The 13,340-nt window shown below is 39.8% G+C and overlaps 1 non-coding gene across 1 annotated transcript; it reads right to left on the reverse strand.

The window, feature by feature from the left end:
* Positions 1-2,281: 2,281 nt before the first annotated feature.
* On the reverse strand, positions 2,282-2,354 carry TRNAK-UUU (transfer RNA lysine (anticodon UUU)). Its single transcript has one exon. It is a non-coding gene; the product is annotated as a tRNA-Lys (tRNA).
* Positions 2,355-13,340: the final 10,986 nt, after the last annotated feature.

The raw sequence follows: 13,340 nt of genomic DNA on the forward strand, positions 1-13,340 counted from the left end.
GTTCCACAAAAATCATAATTTCCAGGCTTGAATTGGGCAGGTTAATCTTTGCGAAGGACATGTGAATCAAGCCACATACAAGGTTATCCTGGAAAAATAGTTGATTCCTTCTGCTCAGGAAACGTTCCCCAACTCTGAGGACTGGCTTTTCCAGCAGAACAATGCACCATGCCACACGGCTAGGTAAACCAACGTGTGGATGAAGGAACACTAGCTCAAATCGCTGTCATGGCCAGCCCAATCTCCAAACCTGAACCCCATTGAAAACCTCTTGAATGTGAGGAAGATGGATAGTCACAAGCCATCAAACAAAGAAGAACTGCTTAAATTTTTGTACCAGGAGTGGCATAATGTCACCCAAAAGCAGTGTGAAAGACTGGTGGAAAGCATGCCAAGACACATGAAAGCTGTGATTAAAAATCATGGTTATTCCACAAAATATTGATTTCTGAACTCTTCCTGAGATAAAACATTAGTATTGTTGTTTCTAAATAATTATGAACTTGTTTTCGTAGCATTATTTGAGGTCTGCAAGCACTGCATTTTTTTTGCTATTTTGACCATTTTTCATTTTCTGAAAATAAGTACAAAATTTAGTGCTTGGAAATTCGAAGACATGTTGTCAGTAGTTTATAGAATATAAGAGCAATTTACATTTTACTCAAAAATATACCTATAAAGAGAAAATTAAGACAAACTGAAGATTTTGCAGTGGTCTCTTAATTTTTGCCAGAGCTGTAGTTAGCAAGGCCGAAAAAAGACATTTGTCCGTCCAGTTCAGCCTATATTCCGTCAGAAGAAATCCCCAGATCTACGTCCTTCTAAAGAACCTAATAACTGCAAGATACAATATTGTTACGCTCCAGGAAGACATCCGGGCCTCTCTTGAACCCCTTGACTGAGTTCGCCATCCCCACCTCCTCAGACAAGGAATTCCAGATTCTCCCTGCCCTACCAGTAAAGAATCCTTTTCTATGTTGGTGGAAAAACCTTCTCTCCTCCAGATGCAGAGAATGCCCCCTTGTGACCGTCACCTTCCTTGGTATAAACAGATCCTCGGAGAGATATTTGTATTGTCCCCTTATATACTTATACATGGTTATGAGATCACCCCTCAGTTTCTAGACAAAATAATACTTTTTTGCTAATCTCTCTGGGTATTGTAGTTGTTGCACCCACATTGCACCCACATGATGACCTCACCTATTACCTATAACATTACCATTTATTAATTTATTTATTACCATTTATTTATATTTATTACGCCCGAACAGGGACTTGAACCCTGGACCCTCAGATTAAAAGTCTGATGCTCTACCGACATCCGGGCTCTCTACATTGATAATCTCGCTGGGTACCGTAATTCTTCCATCCCGTTACTAAATTTTGTTGCCCCTTTTTGGACTTGCTCTAGTTCCACAAAAATCATAATTTCCAGGCTTGAATTGGGCAGGTTAATCTTTGCGAAGGACATGTGAATCAAGCCACATACAAGGTTATCCTGGAAAAATAGTTGATTCCTTCTGCTCAGGAAACGTTCCCCAACTCTGAGGACTGGCTTTTCCAGCAGAACAATGCACCATGCCACACGGCTAGGTAAACCAACGTGTGGATGAAGGAACACTAGCTCAAATCGCTGTCATGGCCAGCCCAATCTCCAAACCTGAACCCCATTGAAAACCTCTTGAATGTGAGGAAGATGGATAGTCACAAGCCATCAAACAAAGAAGAACTGCTTAAATTTTTGTACCAGGAGTGGCATAATGTCACCCAAAAGCAGTGTGAAAGACTGGTGGAAAGCATGCCAAGACACATGAAAGCTGTGATTAAAAATCATGGTTATTCCACAAAATATTGATTTCTGAACTCTTCCTGAGATAAAACATTAGTATTGTTGTTTCTAAATAATTATGAACTTGTTTTCGTAGCATTATTTGAGGTCTGCAAGCACTGCATTTTTTTTGCTATTTTGACCATTTTTCATTTTCTGAAAATAAGTACAAAATTTAGTGCTTGGAAATTCGAAGACATGTTGTCAGTAGTTTATAGAATATAAGAGCAATTTACATTTTACTCAAAAATATACCTATAAAGAGAAAATTAAGACAAACTGAAGATTTTGCAGTGGTCTCTTAATTTTTGCCAGAGCTGTAGTTAGCAAGGCCGAAAAAAGACACTTGTCCGTCCAGTTCAGCCTATATTCCGTCAGAAGAAATCCCCAGATCTACATCTATGATGACCTCACCTATTTTACATAACATTACCATTTATTAAAAGCTTACGCCCGAACAGGGACTTGAACCCTGGACCCTCAGATTAAAAGTCTGATACTCTACCGACTGAGCTATCCGGACTCTCTACATTGATAATCTCGCTGGGTACCGTAATTCTTTCATCCAGTTACTAAATTTTGTTGCCCCTTTTTGGACTTGCTCTAGTTCCACAAAAATCATAATTTCCAGGCTTGAATTGGGCAGGTTAATCTTTGCGAAGGACATGTGACTCAAGCCACATACAAGGTTATCCTGGAAAAATAGTTGATTCCTTCTGCTCAGGAAACGTTCCCCAACTCTGAGGACTGGCTTTTCCAGCAGAACAATGCACCATGCCACACGGCTAGGTAAACCAACGTGTGGATGAAGGAACACTAGCTCAAATCGCTGTCATGGCCAGCCCAATCTCCAAACCTGAACCCCATTGAAAACCTCTTGAATGTGAGGAAGATGGATAGTCACAAGCCATCAAACAAAGAAGAACTGCTTAAATTTTTGTACCAGGAGTGGCATAATGTCACCCAAAAGCAGTGTGAAAGACTGGTGGAAAGCATGCCAAGACACATGAAAGCTGTGATTAAAAATCATGGTTATTCCACAAAATATTGATTTCTGAACTCTTCCTGAGATAAAACATTAGTATTGTTGTTTCTTAATAATTATGAACTTGTTTTCGTAGCATTATTTGAGGTCTGCAAGCACTGCATTTTTTTTGCTATTTTGACCATTTTTCATTTTCTGAAAATAAGTACAAAATTTAGTGCTTGGAAATTCGAAGACATGTTGTCAGTAGTTTATAGAATATAAGAGCAATTTACATTTTACTCAAAAATATACCTATAAAGAGAAAATTAAGACAAACTGAAGATTTTGCAGTGGTCTCTTAATTTTTGCCAGAGCTGTAGTTAGCAAGGCCGAAAAAAGACATTTGTCCGTCCAGTTCAGCCTATATTCCGTCAGAAGAAATCCCCAGATCTACGTCCTTCTAAAGAACCTAATAACTGCAAGATACAATATTGTTACGCTCCAGGAAGACATCCGGGCCTCTCTTGAACCCCTTGACTGAGTTCGCCATCCCCACCTCCTCAGACAAGGAATTCCAGATTCTCCCTACCCTACCAGTAAAGAATCCTTTTCTATGTTGGTGGAAAAACCTTCTCTCCTCCAGATGCAGAGAATGCCCCCTTGTGACCGTCACCTTCCTTGGTATAAACAGATCCTCGGAGAGATATTTGTATTGTCCCCTTATATACTTATACATGGTTATGAGATCACCCCTCAGTTTCTAGACAAAATAATACTTTTTTGCTAATCTCTCTGGGTATTGTAGTTGTTGCCCTTCTTTGTACTCGCTCTAGTTCCACACAGAACTGTACTCGCTCTAGTTCCACACAGATCATATTTTCTTTAGACCTTTTATCAGCATACAAGTTACACCCACATTGCACCCCCATGATGACCTCACCTATTTTACATAACATTACCATTTATTAAAAGCTTACGCCCGAACAGGGACTTGAACCCTGGACCCTCAGATTAAAAGTCTCTACATTGATAATCTCGCTGGGTACTGTAATTCTTCCATCCCGTTACTAAATTTTGTTGCCCCTTTTTGGACTTGCTCTAGTTCCACAAAAATCATAATTTCCAGGCTTGAATTGGGCAGGTTAATCTTTGCGAAGGACATGTGAATCAAGCCACATACAAGGTTATCCTGGAAAAATAGTTGATTCCTTCTGCTCAGGCAACGTTCCCCAACTCTGAGGACTGGCTTTTCCAGCAGAACAATGCACCATGCCACACGGCTAGGTAAACCAACGTGTGGATGAAGGAACACTAGCTCAAATCGCTGTCATGGCCAGCCCAATCTCCAAACCTGAACCCCATTGCAAACCTCTTGAATGTGAGGAAGATGGATAGTCACAAGCCATCAAACAAAGAAGAACTGCTTAAATTTTTGTACCAGGAGTGGCATAATGTCACCCAAAAGCAGTGTGAAAGACTGGTGGAAAGCATGCCAAGACACATGAAAGCTGTGATTAAAAATCATGGTTATTCCACAAAATATTGATTTCTGAACTCTTCCTGAGATAAAACATTAGTATTGTTGTTTCTTAATAATTATGAACTTGTTTTCGTAGCATTATTTGAGGTCTGCAAGCACTGCATTTTTTTTGCTATTTAGACCATTTTTCATTTTCTGAAAATAAGTACAAAATTTAGTGCTTGGAAATTCGAAGACATGTTGTCAGTAGTTTATAGAATATAAGAGCAATTTACATTTTACTCAAAAATATACCTATAAAGAGAAAATTAAGACAAACTGAAGATTTTGCAGTGGTCTCTTAATTTTTGCCAGAGCTGTAGTTAGCAAGGCCGAAAAAAGACATTTGTCCGTCCAGTTCAGCCTATATTCCGTCAGAAGAAATCCCCAGATCTACGTCCTTCTAAAGAACCTAATAACTGCAAGATACAATATTGTTACGCTCCAGGAAGACATCCGGGCCTATCTTGAACCCCTTGACTGAGTTTGCCATCCCCACCTCCTCAGACAAGGAATTCCAGATTCTCCCTACCCTACCAGTAAAGAATCCTTTTCTATGTTGGTGGAAAAACCTTCTCTCCTCCAGATGCAGAGAATGCCCCCTTGTGACCGTCACCTTCCTTGGTATAAACAGATCCTCGGAGAGATATTTGTATTGTCCCCTTATATACTTATACATGGTTATGAGATCACCCCTCAGTTTCTAGACAAAATAATACTTTTTTGCTAATCTCTCTGGGTATTGTAGTTGTTGCCCTTCTTTGTACTCGCTCTAGTTCCACACAGAACTGTACTCGCTCTAGTTCCACACAGATCATAATTTCTTTAGACCTTTTATCAGCATACAAGTTACACCCACATTGCACCCCCATGATGACCTCACCTATTTTACATAACATTACCATTTATTAAAAGCTTACGCCCGAACAGGGACTTGAACCCTGGACCCTCAGATTAAAAGTCTCTACATTGATAATCTCGCTGGGTACCGTAATTCTTCCATCCCGTTACTAAATTTTGTTGCCCCTTTTTGGACTTGCTCTAGTTCCACAAAAATCATAATTTCCAGGCTTGAATTGGGCAGGTTAATCTTTGCGAAGGACATGTGAATCAAGCCACATACAAGGTTATCCTGGAAAAATAGTTGATTCCTTCTGCTCAGGCAACGTTCCCCAACTCTGAGGACTGGCTTTTCCAGCAGAACAATGCACCATGCCACACGGCTAGGTAAACCAACGTGTGGATGAAGGAACACTAGCTCAAATCGCTGTCATGGCCAGCCCAATCTCCAAACCTGAACCCCATTGAAAACCTCTTGAATGTGAGGAAGATGGATAGTCACAAGCCATCAAACAAAGAAGAACTGCTTAAATTTTTGTACCAGGAGTGGCATAATGTCACCCAAAAGCAGTGTGAAAGACTGGTGGAAAGCATGCCAAGACACATGAAAGCTGTGATTAAAAATCATGGTTATTCCACAAAATATTGATTTCTGAACTCTTCCTGAGATAAAACATTAGTATTGTTGTTTCTAAATAATTATGAACTTGTTTTCGTAGCATTATTTGAGGTCTGCAAGCACTGCATTTTTTTTGCTATTTTGACCATTTTTCATTTTCTGAAAATAAGTACAAAATTTAGTGCTTGGAAATTCGAAGACATGTTGTCAGTAGTTTATAGAATATAAGAGCAATTTACATTTTACTCAAAAATATACCTATAAAGAGAAAATTAAGACAAACTGAAGATTTTGCAGTGGTCTCTTAATTTTTGCCAGAGCTGTAGTTAGCAAGGCCGAAAAAAGACATTTGTCGTCCAGTTCAGCCTATATTCCGTCAGAAGAAATCCCCAGATCTACGTCCTTCTAAAGAACCTAATAACTGCAAGATACAATATTGTTACGCTCCAGGAAGACATCCGGGCCTCTCTTGAACCCCTTGACTGAGTTCGCCATCCCCACCTCCTCAGACAAGGAATTCCAGATTCTCCCTGCCCTACCAGTAAAGAATCCTTTTCTATGTTGGTGGAAAAACCTTCTCTCCTCCAGATGCAGAGAATGCCCCCTTGTGACCGTCACCTTCCTTGGTATAAACAGATCCTCGGAGAGATATATACTTATACATGGTTATGAGATCACCCCTCAGTTTCTAGACTAAATAATACTTTTTTGCTAATCTCTCTGGGTATTGTAGTTGTTGCCCTTCTTTGTACTCGCTCTAGTTCCACACAGATCATAATTTCTTTAGACCTTTTATCAACATACAAGTTACACCCACATTGCACCCCCATGATGACCTCACCTATTTTACATAACATTACCATTTATTAAAAGCTTACGCCCGAACAGGGACTTAAACCCTGGAACCTCAGATTAAAAGTCTGATGCTCTCTACATTGCTCTATCCGGACTCTCTACATTGATAATCTCGCTGGGTACCGTAATTCTTTCATCCCGTTACTAAATTTTGTTGCCCCTTTTTGGACTTGCTCTAGTTCCACAAAAATCATAATTTCCAGGCTTGAATTGGGCAGGTTAATCTTTGCGAAGGACATGTGAATCAAGCCACATACAAGGTTATCCTGGAAAAATAGTTGATTCCTTCTGCTCAGGAAACGTTCCCCAACTCTGAGGACTGGCTTTTCCAGCAGAACAATGCACCATGCCACACGGCTAGGTAAACCAACGTGTGGATGAAGGAACACTAGCTCAAATCGCTGTCATGGCCAGCCCAATCTCCAAACCTGAACCCCATTGAAAACCTCTTGAATGTGAGGAAGATGGATAGTCACAAGCCATCAAACAAAGAAGAACTGCTTAAATTTTTGTACCAGGAGTGGCATAATGTCACCCAAAAGCAGTGTGAAAGACTGGTGGAAAGCATGCCAAGACACATGAAAGCTGTGATTAAAAATCATGGTTATTCCACAAAATATTGATTTCTGAACTCTTCCTGAGATAAAACATTAGTATTCTTGTTTCTTAATAATTATGAACTTGTTTTCGTAGCATTATTTGAGGTCTGCAAGCACTGCATTTTTTTTGCTATTTTGACCATTTTTCATTTTCTGAAAAAAAGTACAAAATTTAGTGCTTGGAAATTCGAAGACATGTTGTCAGTAGTTTATAGAATATAAGAGCAATTTACATTTTAATCAAAAATATACCTATAAAGAGAAAATTAAGACAAACTGAAGATTTTGCAGTGGTCTCTTAATTTTTGCCAGAGCTGTAGTTAGCAAGGCCGAAAAAAGACATTTGTCCGTCCAGTTCAGCCTATATTCCGTCAGAAGAAATCCCCAGATCTACGTCCTTCTAAAGAACCTAATAACTGCAAGATACAATATTGTTACGCTCCAGGAAGACATCCGGGCCTCTCTTGAACCCCTTGACTGAGTTCGCCATCCCCACCTCCTCAGACAAGGAATTCCAGATTCTCCCTGCCCTACCAGTAAGGAATCCTTTTCTATGTTGGTGGAAAAACCTTCTCTCCTCCAGATGCAGAGAATGCCCCCTTGTGACCGTCACCTTCCTTGGTATAAACAGATCCTCGGAGAGATATTTGTATTGTCCCCTTATATACTTATACATGGTTATGAGATCACCCCTCAGTTTCTAGACAAAATAATACTTTTTTGCTAATCTCTCTGGGTATTGTAGTTGTTGCCCTTCTTTGTACTCGCTCTAGTTCCACACAGATCATAATTTCTTTAGACCTTTTAGGTGATGACCTCACCTATTTTACATAACATTACCATTTATTAAAAGCTTACGCCCGAACAGGGACTTGAACCCTGGACCCTCAGATTAAAAGTCTGATGCTCTACCGACATCCGGGCTCTCTACATTAATAATCTCGCTGGGTACCGTAATTCTTCCATCCCGTTACTAAATTTTGTTGCCCCTTTTTGGACTTGCTCTAGTTCCACAAAAATCATAATTTCCAGGCTTGAATTGGGCAGGTTAATTTTTGCGAAGGACATGTGAATCAAGCCACATACAAGGTTATCCTGGAAAAATAGTTGATTCCTTCTGCTCAGGAAACGTTCCCCAACTCTGAGGACTGGCTTTTCCAGCAGAACAATGCACCATGCCACACGGCTAGGTAAACCAACGTGTGGATGAAGGAACACTAGCTCAAATCGCTGTCATGGCCAGCCCAATCTCCAAACCTGAACCCCATTGAAAACCTCTTGAATGTGAGGAAGATGGATAGTCACAAGCCATCAAACAAAGAAGAACTGCTTAAATTTTTGTACCAGGAGTGGCATAATGTCACCCAAAAGCAGTGTGAAAGACTGGTGGAAAGCATGCCAAGACACATGAAAGCTGTGATTAAAAATCATGGTTATTCCACAAAATATTGATTTCTGAACTCTTCCTGAGATAAAACATTAGTATTCTTGTTTCTTAATAATTATGAACTTGTTTTCGTAGCATTATTTGAGGTCTGCAAGCACTGCATTTTTTTTGCTATTTTGACCATTTTTCATTTTCTGAAAAAAAGTACAAAATTTAGTGCTTGGAAATTCGAAGACATGTTGTCAGTAGTTTATAGAATATAAGAGCAATTTACATTTTACTCAAAAATATACCTATAAAGAGAAAATTAAGACAAACTGAAGATTTTGCAGTGGTCTCTTAATTTTTGCCAGAGCTGTAGTTAGCAAGGCCGAAAAAAGACATTTGTCCGTCCAGTTCAGCCTATATTCCGTCAGAAGAAATCCCCAGATCTACGTCCTTCTAAAGAACCTAATAACTGCAAGATACAATATTGTTACGCTCCAGGAAGACATCCGGGCCTCTCTTGAACCCCTTGACTGAGTTCGCCATCCCCACCTCCTCAGACAAGGAATTCCAGATTCTCCCTGCCCTACCAGTAAGGAATCCTTTTCTATGTTGGTGGAAAAACCTTCTCTCCTCCAGATGCAGAGAATGCCCCCTTGTGACCGTCACCTTCCTTGGTATAAACAGATCCTCGGAGAGATATTTGTATTGTCCCCTTATATACTTATACATGGTTATGAGATCACCCCTCAGTTTCTAGACAAAATAATACTTTTTTGCTAATCTCTCTGGGTATTGTAGTTGTTGCCCTTCTTTGTACTCGCTCTAGTTCCACACAGATCATAATTTCTTTAGACCTTTTAGGTGATGACCTCACCTATTTTACATAACATTACCATTTATTAAAAGCTTACGCCCGAACAGGGACTTGAACCCTGGACCCTCAGATTAAAAGTCTGATGCTCTACCGACATCCGGGCTCTCTACATTGATAATCTCGCTGGGTACCGTAATTCTTCCATCCCGTTACTAAATTTTGTTGCCCCTTTTTGGACTTGCTCTAGTTCCACAAAAATCATAATTTCCAGGCTTGAATTGGGCAGGTTAATTTTTGCGAAGGACATGTGAATCAAGCCACATACAAGGTTATCCTGGAAAAATAGTTGATTCCTTCTGCTCAGGAAACGTTCCCCAACTCTGAGGACTGGCTTTTCCAGCAGAACAATGCACCATGCCACACGGCTAGGTAAACCAACGTGTGGATGAAGGAACACTAGCTCAAATCGCTGTCATGGCCAGCCCAATCTCCAAACCTGAACCCCATTGAAAACCTCTTGAATGTGAGGAAGATGGATAGTCACAAGCCATCAAACAAAGAAGAACTGCTTAAATTTTTGTACCAGGAGTGGCATAATGTCACCCAAAAGCAGTGTGAAAGACTGGTGGAAAGCATGCCAAGACACATGAAAGCTGTGATTAAAAATCATGGTTATTCCACAAAATATTGATTTCTGAACTCTTCCTGAGATAAAACATTAGTATTCTTGTTTCTTAATAATTATGAACTTGTTTTCGTAGCATTATTTGAGGTCTGCAAGCACTGCATTTTTTTTGCTATTTTGACCATTTTTCATTTTCTGAAAAAAAGTACAAAATTTAGTGCTTGGAAATTCGAAGACATGTTGTCAGTAGTTTATAGAATATAAGAGCAATTTACATTTTACTCAAAAATATACCTATAAAGAGAAAATTAAGACAAACTGAAGATTTTGCAGTGGTCTCTTAATTTTTGCCAGAGCTGTAGTTAGCAAGGCCGAAAAAAGACATTTGTCCGTCCAGTTCAGCCTATATTCCGTCAGAAGAAATCCCCAGATCTACGTCCTTCTAAAGAACCTAATAACTGCAAGATACAATATTGTTACGCTCCAGGAAGACATCCGGGCCTCTCTTGAACCCCTTGACTGAGTTCGCCATCCCCACCTCCTCAGACAAGGAATTCCAGATTCTCCCTGCCCTACCAGTAAGGAATCCTTTTCTATGTTGGTGGAAAAACCTTCTCTCCTCCAGATGCAGAGAATGCCCCCTTGTGACCGTCACCTTCCTTGGTATAAACAGATCCTCGGAGAGATATTTGTATTGTCCCCTTATATACTTATACATGGTTATGAGATCACCCCTCAGTTTCTAGACAAAATAATACTTTTTTGCTAATCTCTCTGGGTATTGTAGTTGTTGCCCTTCTTTGTACTCGCTCTAGTTCCACACAGATCATAATTTCTTTAGACCTTTTATCAGCATACAAGTTACACCCACATTGCACCCCCATGATGACCTCACCTATTTTACATAACATTAAAAGTCTGATGCTCTACCGACTGAGCTATCCGGACTCTCTACATTGATAATCTCGCTGGGTACCATAATTCTTCCATCCTGTTACTAAATTTTGTTGCCCCTTTTTGGACTTGCTCTAGTTCCACAAAAATCATAATTTCCAGGCTTGAATTGGGCAGGTTAATCTTTGCGAAGGACATGTGAATCAAGCCACATACAAGGTTATCCTGGAAAAATAGTTGATTCCTTCTGCTCAGGCAACGTTCCCCAACTCTGAGGACTGGCTTTTCCAGCAGAACAATGCACCATGCCACACGGCTAGGTAAACCAACGTGTGGATGAAGGAACACTAGCTCAAATCGCTGTCATGGCCAGCCCAATCTCCAAACCTGAACCCCATTGAAAACCTCTTGAATGTGAGGAAGATGGATAGTCACAAGCCATCAAACAAAGAAGAACTGCTTAAATTTTTGTACCAGGAGTGGCATAATGTCACCCAAAAGCAGTGTGAAAGACTGGTGGAAAGCATGCCAAGACACATGAAAGCTGTGATTAAAAATCATGGTTATTCCACAAAATATTGATTTCTGAACTCTTCCTGAGATAAAACATTAGTATTGTTGTTTCTAAATAATTATGAACTTGTTTTCGTAGCATTATTTGAGGTCTGCAAGCACTGCATTTTTTTTGCTATTTTGACCATTTTTCATTTTCTGAAAATAAGTACAAAATTTAGTGCTTGGAAATTCGAAGACATGTTGTCAGTAGTTTATAGAATATAAGAGCAATTTACATTTTACTCAAAAATATACCTATAAAGAGAAAATTAAGACAAACTGAAGATTTTGCAGTGGTCTCTTAATTTTTGCCAGAGCTGTAGTTAGCAAGGCCGAAAAAAGACATTTGTCCGTCCAGTTCAGCCTATATTCCGTCAGAAGAAATCCCCAGATCTACGTCCTTCTAAAGTGACCGTCACCTTCCTTGGTATAAACAGATCCTCGGAGAGATATTTGTATTGTCCCCTTATATACTTATACATGATTATGAGATCACCCCTCAGTTTCTAGACTAAATAATACACACAGATCATAATTTCTTTAGACCTTTTAGGTGGACCCTGGACCCTCAGATTAAAAGTCTGATGCTCTACCGACTGAGCTATCCGGGCTCTCTACATTGATAATCTCGCTGGGTACCGTAATTCTTCCATCCCGTTACTAAATTTTGTTGCCCCTTTTTGGACTTGCTCTAGTTCCACAAAAATCATAATTTCCAGGCTTGAATTGGGCAGGTTAATTTTTGCGAAGGACATGTGAATCAAGCCACATACAAGGTTATCCTGGAAAAATAGTTGATTCCTTCTGCTCAGGAAACGTTCCCCAACTCTGAGGACTGGCTTTTCCAGCAGAACAATGCACCATGCCACACGGCTAGGTAAACCAACGTGTGGATGAAGGAACACTAGCTCAAATCGCTGTCATGGCCAGCCCAATCTCCAAACCTGAACCCCATTGAAAACCTCTTGAATGTGAGGAAGATGGATAGTCACAAGCCATCAAACAAAGAAGAACTGCTTAAATTTTTGTACCAGGAGTGGCATAATGTCACCCAAAAGCAGTGTGAAAGACTGGTGGAAAGCATGCCAAGACACATGAAAGCTGTGATTAAAAATCATGGTTATTCCACAAAATATTGATTTCTGAACTCTTCCTGAGATAAAACATTAGTATTCTTGTTTCTTAATAATTATGAACTTGTTTTCGTAGCATTATTTGAGGTCTGCAAGCACTGCATTTTTTTTGCTATTTTGACCATTTTTCATTTTCTGAAAAAAAGTACAAAATTTAGTGCTTGGAAATTCGAAGACATGTTGTCAGTAGTTTATAGAATATAAGAGCAATTTACATTTTACTCAAAAATATACCTATAAAGAGAAAATTAAGACAAACTGAAGATTTTGCAGTGGTCTCTTAATTTTTGCCAGAGCTGTAGTTAGCAAGGCCGAAAAAAGACATTTGTCCGTCCAGTTCAGCCTATATTCCGTCAGAAGAAATCCCCAGATCTACGTCCTTCTAAAGAACCTAATAACTGCAAGATACAATATTGTTACGCTCCAGGAAGACATCCGGGCCTCTCTTGAACCCCTTGACTGAGTTCGCCATCCCCACCTCCTCAGACAAGGAATTCCAGATTCTCCCTGCCCTACCAGTAAGGAATCCTTTTCTATGTTGGTGGAAAAACCTTCTCTCCTCCAGATGCAGAGAATGCCCCCTTGTGACCGTCACCTTCCTTGGTATAAACAGATCCTCGGAGAGATATTTGTATTGTCCCCTTATATACTTATACATGGTTATGAGATCACCCCTCAGTTTCTAGACAAAATAATACTTTTTTGCTAATCTCT

This window comes from Dendrobates tinctorius, unplaced genomic scaffold, assembly GCF_039654945.1.
Source record: "Dendrobates tinctorius isolate UK_male_01 unplaced genomic scaffold, ASM3965494v1 ptg000099l, whole genome shotgun sequence".
Classification (NCBI taxonomy): domain Eukaryota; kingdom Metazoa; phylum Chordata; class Amphibia; order Anura; family Dendrobatidae; genus Dendrobates; species Dendrobates tinctorius.